The sequence below is a fragment of the Pristiophorus japonicus genome, chromosome 11 (genome assembly GCF_044704955.1).
Source record: "Pristiophorus japonicus isolate sPriJap1 chromosome 11, sPriJap1.hap1, whole genome shotgun sequence".
Classification (NCBI taxonomy): domain Eukaryota; kingdom Metazoa; phylum Chordata; class Chondrichthyes; family Pristiophoridae; genus Pristiophorus; species Pristiophorus japonicus.
Window position 1 is genome coordinate 24,676,175 of NC_091987.1, and position 15,016 is coordinate 24,691,190.

Here is a 15,016-nt window from a genome sequence, read left to right on the forward strand (position 1 = left end):
AAGCTGTAAATAGTGAAATTTAGTTCAACATTTTGATTTAATCCTAGAACTTTAAAAGCTGAGGATGAGACTGGGGAATTAATAATGGAGAACAGGGAAATTGCAGAGACTTCGAACAAATATTTTGTATCGGTCTTCACAGTAGAAGACACTAAAAACATCCCTTAAGTGGATAATCAGGGTGCTATAGGAAGGGAGGAACTTAATACAGTAGAAGACACTAAAAACATCCCAATAGCAGATAACCTAAGGCCTATAGGGAGGGAGGAACTTAATACAATCACCTTCACCGATGAAGTAGTACTCGGTAAAATAATGGGACTAAAGGCGGACAAGTCCCCTGGACCTGATGGCTTATATCCTAGGATACTAAAAGAAGTGGCTGTAGAGATAGTGCATGCATTGGATGTAATCTACCAAAATTCCCTGGAATTTGGGGCGGTTCCAGTGGATTGGAAAACCACAAATGTAACACCCCTGTTTAAAAAAGGAGGCAGACAGAAAGCAGGAAACTATAGACCAGTTAGCCTAACATCTGTCGTTGGGAAAATGCTGGAGTCCATTATGAAGGAAGCAGTAGCAGGACATTTGGAAGAGCATGACTCAATCAAGCAGAGTCAGCATGGTTTTATGAAAGGGAAATCATGTTTGACAAATTTGCTGGAGTTCTTTGAGGATGTAACGAGCAGGGTGGGTAAGGGGGAACCAGTGGATGTGGTGTATTTCGATTTCCAGAAGGCATTCGATAACATTCCACATAAAAGGTTACTGCACAAGGTAAAAGCTCACGGGGTTGGGGGAATATATTGGCATGGATAGAGGATTGGCTAACTAACAGAAAAGGAAGTCAGGATAAATGGGTCATTTTCCAGTTGGCAAACAGTGACTAGTGGAGTGCCACAGGGATCGGTGCTGGGGCTCAACTATTTACAATCTATATTAATGACTTGGATGAAGGGACTGCGTGTAATGTAGCCAAGTTTGCTGATGATACAAAGATGGGTGGGAAAGCAAATTGTGAGGAGGACACAAAAAATCTGCAAAGGGATATAGACAGGCTAAGTGAGTGGGCAAAAATTTGGCAGATGGAGTATAATGTGGGAAAATGTGAGGTTATCCACTTTGGCAGAAATAGAAAAGCAAATTATAATTTAAATGATGAAAAATTGCAAAGTGCTGCAGTACAGAGGGACCTGGGGGGTCCTTGTGCATGAAACACAATAAGTTAGTATGCAGGTACAGCAAGTGATCAGGAAGGCCAATGGAATGTTGGCCTTTATTGCAAGGGGGATAGAGTATAAAAGCAGAGAAGTCCTGCTACAACTGTACAGGATATTGGTGAAGCCACACCTAGAGTACTGCGTACAGTTTTGGTCTCCGTATTTAAGGAAGGATATACTTGCATTGGAGGCAGTTCAGAGAAGGTTCACTAGGTTGATTCCGGAGATGAGGGGATTGACTTAAGATAGGTTGAGTAGGTTGTGCCTATACTCATTAGAGTTCAGAAGAATGAGAGGTGATCTTATCGAAACATAAGATAATGAGGGGGCTCGACAAGAACACAAGAATAGAAGCAGTAGTAGGCCACCTGGCCCCTCGATCCTGCTCCACCATTCAATAAGACCAAGGTTGATCTGATCATGGACTCAGTTCCACTTCCCTGCCCGCTCCCATAATCCTTTACTTCCTTATCGCTCAAAAATCTGTCTATCTCCACCTTAAATATATTCAATGACCCAGTCTCCACTGCTCTCTGGGGCAGAGAATTGCACAGATTTACAACCCTCAGGAGGAAATTCCTCCTTACCTCTGTTTTAAATGGGCGGCCTCTTATTCTGAGACTATGTCCCCTAGTTTTAGTTTCCCCTATGAGTGGAAATATCCTCTCGGCATCCACCTTGTCGCGATCCCACAAGGTGGATGTAGAAGCTGTGTGCAGTGAACGGTCAGTCAGCTTTAATTGTTTGTCCTGAATAGGTGCTAATCACTGGGAGCAGGGGAGCAGAGTCATCACTTGCAACTTGGGTGAGGCTGCTGCAGTGAGCTCCAGGTGGGAAGAGGAAATGTTTCAAGGACACCCTCAAAGCCTCCTTGATAAAATGCAACATCCCCACCGGCACCTGGGAGTCCCTGGCCTAAGGCCACCCAAAATGGTTAGAAAGGGCCTATTTCACTTAGCAGAGGGGTCAACAACCAGGGGGCATAGATTTAAAGTAATTGGTAGGAGGTTTAAAGGAGATTTGAGGGAAAATGTCTTCACTCAGAAGATTGTAGGGGTCTGGAACTCACTGCCTGAAAGGGTGATAGAGGCAGAAACCTTCATAGCATTTAAAAAGTACTTGGATGTGCACTAAAGTGCCGTAACCTACAAGGCTGCGGACCTAGAGATGGAAAGTGGGATTGTGTCAGAAAGCCGCTTGTTGGCTGGCATAGAAACATAGAAAATAGGTGCAGGAGTAGGCCATTCGGCCCTTCGAGACTGCACCACCATTCAATATGATCATGGCTGATCATGCGACTTCAGTACCCCATTCCTGCTTTTTCTCCATACCCGCTTTTTCTCCATACCCATTGATCCCTTTAGCCGTAAGGGCCGCATCTAATTCCATTTTGAATATATCTAATGAACTGGCCTCAACAACTTTCTGTGGTAGAGAATTCCACAGGTTCACAATTCTCTAAGTAAAGAAGTTTCTCCTCATCTCGGTCCTAAATAGCTTACCCCTTATCCTTAGACTGTGACCCCTGGTTCTGGACTTCCCCAACACTGAAACATCCTTCCTGCATCTAACATGTCCAATCCAGTCAGAATTTTTCTATGAGATCCCCTCTCAATCTTCTAAATTCCAGCGAATATAAGCCGAGTCAATCCAGTCTTTCTTCCTACGTCAGTCCTGCCATCCCGGAATCAGTCTGGTGAACCTTCGTTGCACTCCCTCAATAGCAAGAATGTCCTTCCTCAGATTAGGAGACCAAAACTGAATACAATATTCAAGGTGTGACCTCACCAAGGCCCTGTACAACTGCAGTAAGACCTGAAACTCAAATCCTCTCGCTATGAAGGCCAACATGCCATTTGCCTTCTTCACCACCTGCTGCACCTGCATGCCAACCTTCAATGACTGATGTACCATGACACCCAGGTCTCGTTGCACCTCCGCTTTTCCTAATCTCTCACCATTCAGATAATATTCTGCCTTCGTGTTTTTGCCACCAAAGTGGATAACCTCACATTTATCTACATTATACTGCATCTGCCATGCATTTGCCAACTCACCTAACCTGTCCAAGTCACCCTGCAGCCTCTTAGCATCCTCCTCACAGCTCACACTGCCACCCAGTTTAGGGTCATCTGCAAACTTGGAGATATTACACTCAATTCCTTCGTCTAAATCATTAATGTGTATTGTAAATAGCTGGGATCCCAGCACTGAACCTTGCGGCACCCCACTAGTCACTGCCTGCTATTTTGAAAAGGACCCGTTTATTCCTACTCTTTGCTTCCTGTCTGCCAATCAGTTCTCTATCCATGACAGTACATTACCCCCAATACCATGTGCTTTAATTTTGCACACTAATCTCTTGTGTGGGACCTTGTCAAAAGCCTTTTGAAAGTCCAAATACACCACAGCTACTGGTTCTCTCTTGTCCACTCTACTAGTTACATCCTCAAAAAATTCCAGAAGATTCGTCAAGCATGATTTCCCTTTCATAAATCCATGCTGACTTGGACTGATCCTGTCACTGCTTTCCAAATGCGCTGCTATTCCATCTTTAATAATTGATTCCAACATTTTCCCCCCACTACCAATGTCAGGCTAACCGGTCTATAATTCCCTATTTTCTCTTTCCCTCTTTTTTTAAAAAAAAGTGGAGTTACATTAGCTACCCTCCAATCCAGAGAGACTGATCCAGAGTTTATAGAATGTTGGAAAATGACCACCAATGCATCCACTATTTCTAGGGCCACTTCCTTAAGTACTCTGGGATGCAGACCATCAGACCCTGGGGATTTATTGGCCATCAATCCCATCAATTTCCCTAACACAATTTCCTGGCTAATAAGGATTTCCTTCAGTTCCTCCTTCTCGCTCGACCTTCAGTCCCTTAGTGTTTCCGGAAGGTTATTTATGTCTTCCTTAGTGAAGTCAGAACCAAAGTTGTACATTCAATTGGTCTGCCATTTCTTTGTTCCCCATTATAAAGTCACCTGATTTTGAGTGCAAGCGACGTACATTTGTCTTCACTAATCTTTTTCTCTTCACATATCTTAATAGAAGCTTTTGCAGTCAGTTTTTATGTTTCCTGCAAGCTTACTCTGATACTCTATTTTCTCTCTCTTAATTAAACCCTTTGTCGTCCTCTGCTGAATTCTAAATTTCTTCCAGTCCTCAGGTTTGCTGTTTTTTCTGGCCAATTTATATGCCTCTTCCTTGGATTTAACACTATCCCTAATTTCCCTTGTTAGCCACGGTTGAGCCACCTTCCCCTTTTTGTTTTTACGCTAGACAGGGATGTACAATTGTTGAAGTTCATCCATGTGATCCTTAAATGTCTGCCATTGCCTATCCACCGTCAACCCTTTAAGTATCACTCGCCAGTCTATTCTAGCCAATTCACGTCTCATACCATCGAAGTTACCTTTCTTTTAAGTTCAGGATCGTAGTCTCTGAATTAACTGTGTCACTCTCTAGCTAAAGAATTCTACCATGTTATGGTCACTCTTCCCCAAGGGGCATCGCACAAGATTGCTAATTAATTCTCTCTCATTACACAACATCCAGTCTAGGATGGCCAGCCCTCTAGTTGGTTCCTCGACATATTGGTCTAGAAAACCATCCCTAATACACTCCAGGAAATCCTCCTCCACCGTATTGCTACCAGTTTGGTGAGCCCAATCTATATGTAGATTAAAGTCACCCATGATAGCTGCTGTACCTTTATTGCATGAACCCCTAATTTCCTGTTCGATGCCATCCCCAACCTCACTACTAATGTTTAGTGGTCTGTACACAACTCCCACTAACGTTTTCTGCCCTTTGGTGTTCCGCAGCTCTACCGATACAGATTCCACATCATCCAAGCTAATGTCCTTCCTTACTATTGCGTTAATCTCCTCTTTATAACCAGCAACGCTACCCCACCTCCTTTTCCTTTCTGTCCACCCTTCCTGAATATTGAATACCCCTGGATGTTGAGTTCCCAGCCTTGGTCACCCTGGAGCCATGTCTCCGTAATTCCAATTACATCATATCTGTTAACAGCTGTCTGCGCAGTTAATTCATCCACCTTATTACGAATGCTCCTCACATTGAGACACAGAGCCTTCAGGCTTGTTTTTTTTTTAAAAACACTTTGTCCTTTTAGAATTCTGTTGTAATTGGCCCTTTTTGATTTTTGCTTTTGATTTCTCTGCCCTCCACTCATCTCCTTCCTACCTTTTGCTTCTGCCCCCACTTTACTTCCCCCTGTCTCCCTGCATAGATTCCCATCCCCCTGCCATATTAGTTTAAACCCTCCCCAATGGCCACGATGGGTCAAAATGGCCTCCTTCCATGCTGAAAATTTCTATGATAGATTGAGTAGACTAGGTCTATATTTGCTAAAGTTTCGAAGAATGAGAGGTGATCTCATTGAAACATACAATTTAAAAAAAAACAGGGCTTGACAGGGTAGATGCAGGGAGGATGTTTTCCCCTGGCTGGAGTCTCGAGCCAGGGGTCACAGTCTCAGAATAAAAAGTCGGCCATTTAGGACTGAGATGAGAAGATATTTCTTTACTCAGAATGTGGTGAATCTTTGAGCCTCCACAGCCCTCTGGGGCAGAGAATTCCAGTCGTTGAGTATATTCAAGAGAGGTTGATAGATTTTTGGATATTAAGGGAACCGGACAAGCAAATGGAGCTGAGGTAGATCATCAGCCATGATCTCATTGAAGGGCGGAGCAGGCTCGAGGGGCCCAATGGCCGACTCCTGCTCCTATTTCTTATGTTCTAAAAACATGGTTAAACATAAAGTGAGAGGAAATCTTATTGAAAATTAGTTAAACTGTCTGTACAGCAATGCAGTGTCCATAATGAAACAGGGGAGCTGGAGGCAATCATGCGTTACAAGGAACCAGACATAATAGGGATTACTGAGACAAAAAACCGCCGGACGTGTCAATGCGCGCTGGCAGATCTCCTAGGGAGCTCCGTTGATGAACTTGATCCCTGGCCATCCTACACCCTTTCTCCCCCAATCTCCCTTGGCCCTGATAGTGGGTACATTTCTTACCCCTAAAGTACAAATCCATGCTGCAAGGGCAGCTACCCGAGTTCACTGCCCATCCCCCAACCATGCCTGCTCTTCACCTCCATCAGTGAATGCCGGATCTCCACTCAAATTGTTCTTCGATCGATCAGACTTTCCTGCCGCCAAGACTTCGCCCCCCCCCCCGCCCCCCCACTGGTTGTGGCTGACTCAGCTGCTACTCGCAGACACCATCGGCGTCCGGGGAGCTCCTGAGCAGCTCAGGTTTGGATTGCACAGAGTACATGCCTACCATCCGTTCCCTCCGTGTGGCGCGGTGGGCCTGTCCCGGGACCAGCTTTTCATCGTGACCCGATCCCGTTGGTGTCTCGGCCTCCCTTCGGCCGCTGGTTTTGCTCGACTGCGGAGGCGAAAGCAGCTGGAAGAATCGTGGTGGGCACGTGGTGCGTGTAATGGCGGCAGCCATTCTATCTGCTCCAGCGACCCAAGAAGCAATGGAGCGGGGTGTAGCTAAAAAGCGCGAGCGGAGCCCAAGTGTCTGCCCCCAGCCGGGAACCAATACCTGCGAGAGTGAAGCATTGTCTCCAGCCTCTTACACTCTCTCCACATCTTAGATTTCTCACCATCTCTCCTAAGTGCTGAGCTTATGGCTCACATCCCATCATAGGCCCATACAGTAGAGCCTGGTCTCCAGTCGTCTTGGACCCAGACCTCGCTCTGCTAAACCAGTGTGGTGGCTGGTGTGCAATGGCCACCCCACGTTAAAAGAACTCACGCACAGGCATCTTCCACCCTTCAAAATGAAGTTCGGGACCTGGAACGTCAGGACCCTCACGGACAACCCCAACAGTGACAGACCGGAACGCCGCATTGCTATTGTTGCCCGTGAACTTATCGACGCTGATATCACCGCCTTAAGCGAGACCCAGAGAGCAGCTCAAAGAGCAAGGTGGTGGTTCCACCTTCTTCTGGAAAGGCAAACCAGAAGAACGCTGCCTCCACGAAGTTGGCTTCACCATCAAGAGTGAGCTGGTGGTCCATCTCAAAGACTCCCTTTGCGGGATAAACGAACGCCTCATGACCCTTCGGCTCACCATAGCCGGAACTAGTGCACTACGGTCTTCAGCGCGTATGCCCCAACACTGGACGCAACAGATGAGACCAAAGAGGAATTCTACTCCAGCCTCAAACAAGCCCTGTCCAGAGTCCCAACAGGTAACAAGCTGATCCTCATCGGCAACTTCATCGCCAGAGTCAGAAAGGACACAGCACTCTGGGGAGGTGTGATCGGCAGAAAACCAATTCCAGCGGTACCCTGCTCCTGACAAAATGTCTAGAACATGGCCTCGTCATTACCAACACCATGTTCCGTCAGAAGGACAAGTACAAGACATCATGGCAGCACCCTCGCTCCAAGCACTGGCATCCGCTTGACTACACCATTGTCCGAGGGACCGCAAGGATGCGCGCATCACCCACGCTATGACAGGAGCCGACGACCGCTGGATGGACCACTACGTCATTATCAATATAGTCCCAAAACAGCGACGGCAACAGAAACAATGCCGCAGGAAAATCAACGCAGAGGCACTCAGACCCCAAGAAAACCCTATTCAGCCAGCGCCTCACTGGCGACCCTCGATGACCCAGAGACACAGAGTGCACACCCCCTCAAGACTTCCATAATCAGCACCTGCAAAGAGACACTTGGTCACTCGATCAGGAAACACCAAGACTGCTTTGACAAGAACGACCAGGAGATCCATGAGCTAAAAAGCCACAAGCGCAGCGCATTTCTGAACTTCAATCAGCAACCCAACTCGAGAGCAAGAAAGCAACTCTACAGACGGGTGAAGGCTGAGGTCAAACAAAAAACCCGCAACTTAAAAAACAGACGGTGGGTGGAGAAAGCACAGGAGACCCAGCAGCTGGCCGATAAGATAAGGTTATTTTCAGCCCTATTAAAACATTGAAATTGATTTTTCAAAAAATACAAGTTGTCATGTATTTTGGGGGTAATCTCATTCATGCTTGTGGTGTTTCCGTATGTACTGAATCCCCCCACCCGAGCACAAATGGTAAACCCTATCTTTCATTGGTTGGGCTGGCCCACGATCCAGTTAACAAAAATCTATCAATCACAGATTTAAAGTTAACAATTGGCCTTGCATCAATTGCCTTTTGTAGAAGAGAGTTCTAAACTTTTCCCAACCATTGCTATATTCGCTCCTTAAAGGCCAGGCTCTAACTTTTAGACTGTGCCCCCAGAACACGATGGATATCCCAATCCTGGAGCGATTGAACCTAGTTTGATACTTGACCTTCTTGTAGGCGTGGACAATTTACAAACACAGTGGGCCGGTGTGAAGAGTGCAGCTCAGTTCTGTTCAATCCTGTAACATGCGCAAATAAGAGGACTGCCCAGGGTGTGACTTGGTCCCAAAGCTTACTAATACGAAGTGAGAATACTTGTTCCACTGATGTCAGGACAAGGCAAGCATAGACAACGGGTCAACCGAGTCCATGTACCCAGTGCGATAAGGCAGTGGATATCGCAATAGAGGAACACGAGACGTCCAAATGGAATGGGGCGTGGGATCCGAAGAATGCAGGCAGGGTGTCTGAGTCAGTGTCTTCTGTAACAGCAAGGCGGCATCTTGCCAGGCTACAAGCTACCACCTCTTTCCTTGATCAGAGGAAACTATAATGGTTTTGTCATATCTGCAAATTTAGGAATGATCTGTTGGGGTGAATTCGAGAAGCCCTGAAAATTGGCCCAAGTGTTTAGGTCACAGGGTGGAGGTAACTTTAATATATGGGAGTGGTCAGGAATAGGCAGTGAATGGGTTAAAAACAAGGCCACTGACAGGCTGAGTTTTAGGCCAGCTTGTGACCGTGCTATGATGAGATATTGTAAGACTTGGCGATGTTCCCCAGCGCCCTGTGGGTGCAAGCAAGTTATCAACATAAAACACGAGGCTGTAACTGTAAGGGCTGTAAGAGACATTCCATAAATGAGTGAAACGAATCTGTCAAGTTGTTTGTATAGACTTGATTTGTGTCCTGAAACGTGAAACGAATAAGCATAATTTCTTTGCACTGCGAACTAGAACTAGCAAGAATTTTATTGGTAAGTATTCAAGCAGATGTTAAATTCTCAAAGACTGGGAAAAGCATTGGAACCATGCTGCCCCTACATTCTATGTGGGTTTTATGGGGGTTTGATGCTCCCTGTGGATTGATGAAACTGCTGCAATCAACTTAATGTAAAGAAAGATCAGGACACAGTTAACACGTCCCGGGCATGATTTGCCCAATCAAGCGTGTCGGAGTTCTGCCAAATTTCTGTTTCAATAGATCGAGGTTACTCGGCTTTCATTCTAACTAAAAGGGACATTGTTCCAAAAACAGTTAAGACACAGGTTTTTTTTCCCATTGCTAGTTTTACAGCGATGAGTTTTGCGGGTGCCACAGGGCTCAGTGCTGGGACCCCAGCTATTTACAATATACATTAATGATTTAGATGAAGGAATTGAATGTAATATCTCCAAGTTTGCAGATGACACTAAGCTGGGTGGCAGTGTGAGCTGTGAGGAGGACGCTAAGAGGCTGCAGGGTGACTTGGACAGGTTAGGTGAGTGGGCAAACGTATGGCAGATGCAGTATAATGTAGATAAATGTGAGGTTATCCACTTTGGTGGCAAAAACACAAAGGCAGAATATTATCTGAATGGCAGATTAGGAAAAGGGGAGGTGCAACGAGACCTGGGTGTCATGGTACATCAGTCATTGAAAGTTGGCATGCAGGTACAGCAGACGGTGAAGAGGGCAAATGGCATGTTGGCCTTCATAGCGAGGGGATTTGAGTATAGGAGCAGGGAGGTCTTACTGCAGTTGTACAGGGCCTTGGTGAGGCCTCACCTGGAATATTGTGTTCAGTTTTGGTCTCCTAATCTGTGGAAGGACTTTTTGGTCTCCTAATATGAGGAAGGACGTTCTTGCTATTGAGGGAGTGCAGTGATGGTTCACCAGACTGATTCCCGGGATGGCAGGACTGACATATGAGGAGAGACTAGATCGACTGGGCCTGTATTCACTGGAGTTTAGAAGGATGAGAGGGGTTTTCATAGAAACATATAAAATTCTGACGGGTTTGGACAGGTTAGATGCAGGAAGAATGTTCCTGATGTTGGGGAAGTCCAGAACCAGGGGACATAGTCTAAGGATAAGGGGTAAGCCATTTAGGACTGAGATGAGGAGAAACTTCTTCAGAGATTTTTTTAGCCTGTGGAATTCCCTGCCGCAGAGAGTTGTTGATGCCAGTGCATTGGATATATTCAAGAGGGAGTTAGATATGGCCCTTACAGCTAAAGGGATCAAGGGGTATGGAGAGAAAGCAGGAAAGGGGCAGAGGTGAATGATCAGCCATGATCTTATTGAATGGCGGTGTAGGCTCGAAGGGCCGAATGGCCTACTCTTGCACCTATTTTCTATGTTTCCTGGTATCGTTGCTATCTTAAGCGCCCACAACACAGGTACAATGTGTAACTGCAAAGGAAAGGGTTCCAAAATTTAGAAGATTTATAGAAACAAAGCACCTAACTTGCATCCTCAAAAAATGCAAACCTGATCAAATATATTGTCTCTTTCAGTTGATTACCATTATCACTATCATCCCCCATCATCTTTCTGTAAGCCTGTGTAGTACAAGCCTTTTTTGTATTTGTCCTTGGGATGTGGGCGTCACTGGCAAGGCCGCCATTTATTGCCCGTCCCTAATTGCCCTCGAGAAGCTGGCGGTGAGCCGCCTTCTTGAACCGTTGCAGTCCGTGTGGTGAAGGTGCTCTGCACTTTCTGTACTCCTCGAGTTTCTGCAGTATTGAGCCCTCAGTATTGGTCATAAGATTCCCTTTGTTCTTTATCCTACCCTGTATGTCCCTTGACATCCAGGGGGCTCTAGATTTGTTAGTCCCACCCTTTTTCTTTCAGGGAACATACTTGCTCTGAACTCTCAGGATCTCCTCCTTGAATGCCTCCCACTGCTCGGGCACTGATTTGCCTTCAAGTAGCTGTTACATAGAAACGTAGAAATTTACAACACAGAAGGAGGTCATTTCGGCTGTCCACGCTGGCCGACAAAGAGCTGCACAGCCCTTGGTCAGCAGCCCTGAAGGTTACATATAAACCTATGAACAATGGCAGAAAGGTAAAGAGCACCCAGCCCAACCAGTCCGCCTCACACAACTGCGACATCCCTTATACTGAAATAGGCCCTTACTATCCACTATGTCCAGGCCCCTCAATATTTTGTACACCTCAATGAGGTCTCCTCTCAACCTCCTCTGTTCCAATGAGAACAAACCCAGCCTATCCAATCTGTCCTCATAACTAGATTCTCCATTCCAGGCAGCATCCTAGTAAATCTCCTCTGCACCCTCTCTAGTGCAATCACGTCCTTCCTATAATACGGCAACCAAAACTGCATGCAGTATTCCAGCTGTGGCCTAACCAAAGTATTATACAATTTAAGCATAACCTCCCTGCTCTTATATTCTTTGCGTCAGCCAATAAAGGCAAGCATTCTGTATGCCTTCTTAACCACCTGGCCTGCTACTTTCAAGGATCTGTGGACAAGCTCTCCAAGGTCCGTTTGTTCATCTACACTATTAAGTGGCCTATCGCTTAATGTGTATACACTTTCCTTATTAGCCCTCCCAAAGTGCATCACCTTACACTTCTCTGAATGAAATTCCATTTGCCACTGCTCTGCCCACCTGACCAATAGATTGATATCCTCCTGCAGCCCATGACTTTCCTCGTCATTATCAACCACACAGCCAATTTTAGTGTTGCCTGCAAACTTCTTAATCATACTTCCTATATTCAAATCTAAATCGTTGATATATACCACAAAAAGCAAGAGTGGTCGGAAGCCCGCGCAGGAGTCCCCCCGTGAGTCCATCTCGCTTTCAAACCGATATTCAATTCCGAGTATCAGCAAGAACGATGGTGCCTCTGGGGAGTGCAGCCAGAGCCAATTCCAAGGCACCACGGGTGGCTCAGCTGCACAGGGGGGAGGGAGGGACAAAGAACAAAAGAGCCCTAGTGATAGGGGATTCTATAGTTAGGGGAACAGATGGGCGTTTCTGCGGCCGTAGACATGACTCCCGAATGGTATGGTGCCTCCCTGGTGCCAGGGTCAAGGATGTCATCCCGGGGTGTGGGCGGGGAGGGTTAACAGCTAGAGGTCATGGTCCATATCGGGATGAACGACAGGTAAAATGAGGGCTGAGGTCCTACAGGAAGAATTCAGGGAGCTAGGAAGAAAATTAAAGGGTAGGGCCTCAAAGGTAGTTATCTCCGGGTTACTACCGGTGCCACGTGCTAATAAGTATAAGAGTAGGATAGAGAGGATAAATACGTGGCTAGAGAGTTGGTGTAGGAGGGAGGGCTTTAAATTCTTGAGGTATTGGGACCGCTTCTGGGGGAGAGGGGACCTGTACAAACCAGACGGGTTGCACCTCAACAGCTCCGGGAGTTTTGCTAGTGCTCTTGGGGAGAGTTTAAGCTAGCTTGGCAAGGGGGATGGGAACCGGAGAACAAATTCAATAGGGAAGGAAGTAAAGCAGAAATTGGCTAACAATCTAGAAAGCGAATCTGTAAGACAGAGGAAACGAGGCTTAGTAAGTAGTAAGCAAGGAGGTCTTCCTGTGCTAAATGGTATATACTTTAATGCAAAGAGTATAGTGAATAAGGCGGATGAGCTAAGAGCATACTTGGGAGTATGACATTATAGCCATTACAGAAACATGGCTGAAAGAGGGGCAGGTTTGGCAGATCAATATTCCTGGCTACAGGATTTTTTAGACAAGATAGATGGGGGTATAAAAAGGGGAGGGGGGGCTGCGGTACTGATTAAAGAAACTATTACAGCAGTGAGGAGGGATGATATGTTAAAGAGATCAAATTAGGCCATATGGGTCGAATTGAAAAGTAAAAAAGGGGTGATCACACTGCTGGGCATGTATTATAGACCCCCAAACAGTGGGAGGGAGATAGAGGAGCAAATATGTAGGCAAATTGCAGTGAAGTCAAAAAACCATAGGGTAGTAATAGTAGGGGATTTTAACTATCCAAATATTGATTGGGACAAATATAGCGTGAAGGGTATAGAGGGTGCGGAATTCAAAAAAACTTTTTTAGTCAGTATGTAGCAAGCCCAACACGAGAGGGGGCGGTTCTGGATTTAGTTTTGGGGAATGAAGCTGGGCAGGTTGAAGGGGTATTAGTGGGGGAGCACTTGGGTGCCAGTGAGCATAATTCAGTCAGATTCAAGTTGGTTATGGATAAGGACAAGGATAGGCCTGGAATAAAAGTCTCGAATTGGGGAAAAGCTAATTTTACTAAGTTAAGGAGTGATTTGACCATAGTGGACTGGAAACAGCTACTTGTGGGTAAATTGGTGTCGCAACAGTGAAAGGCATTCAAGGAGGAGATCTGAAAGGCTCAGGCCAAACATGTGCCCTGAAAGAAAAAGGGTGGGAATAATAATTCTAGAGCCCCCTGAATGTCTAGGGACTTACAGGGGAGGATTAAGAAAAAAGGGACGCTTATGTCATATACCAACGACTAAATACTACAGAATCTTTAAAGGAATATAGAAAGTTAAGAGGCAAAATTAAAAAGGATATTAGGAATGCTAAGGGAGAGCATGAGAAATTCTTAGCTAATAAAATTAAGGAAAATCCTAAGATGTTCTATAAAAATACAAAGAATAAGAGGGTAACTAAAGAAAGGGTAGGGCCTATTAGAGACCATGAGGGTAATCTTTGTGTGGAGGCAGAAGATGTTGGTAAGGTTCTTAACGAATACTTTGTATCTGTTTTCACAAAGGAAAGGGGCAATGCAGATATTGTTATCGAGGAGGAGTGTGATATTCTGGATGAAATAAATATCGAGAGAGAGGAAATATTAAGGGGTTTAGCAGCTTTGAAAGTAGATAAGTCCCCGCCCAGATGACTTGCATCACAGGCTGTTGAGCGAAGTAAAAGAGGAAATAGCAGAGGCCTTGACCATCATTTTCCAGTCCTCTTTGGATCTGAGCATGGTGCTAGAGGATTGTTTCCCGTCCACTTTGGCTAAATCCCAACTCAGCTTAATAAAGGCCAACATACCATTTGCTATTTTAATTGCTTGCTGTACCTGCATGTTAACTTTCAGTGATTGGTGTACAAGGATACCCAGGTCCCTCTGAACACCAACATTTCTCAATCTCTCATCATTTAAAAAATACTCTGCTTTGCGATTTTTCCTACCAAAGTGAATAACTTCACATTACATTCCATTTGCCATATTCTTGCCCACTCACTTAGCCTATCTATATCCCCTTGAAGCCTCTTTGCATCCTCCTCACAACTTACATTCCCACCTAGCTTTGTATCATCAGCAAACTTGGATATATTACATTGGGTCCCCTCATCCAAATCATTGATATAGATTGTGAATAGCTGGGGCCCAAGCACCAATCCTTGCGGTACTCCACTAGTTACAGCCTGCCCACCCGAAAATGACCTGTTTATTCCTACTCTGTTTTCTGTCCGTTAACCAATCCTCAATCCATGCTAGTATATTACCCACAATCCCATGAGCCCTAATTTTGTTCAATAACCTCGTGTGGGGCACCTTATCGAATGCCTTCTGAAAGTCCAAATACACCACATCCACTGGTTCCCCCTTATCTATTCTGCTAGTTACAACCTCAAAA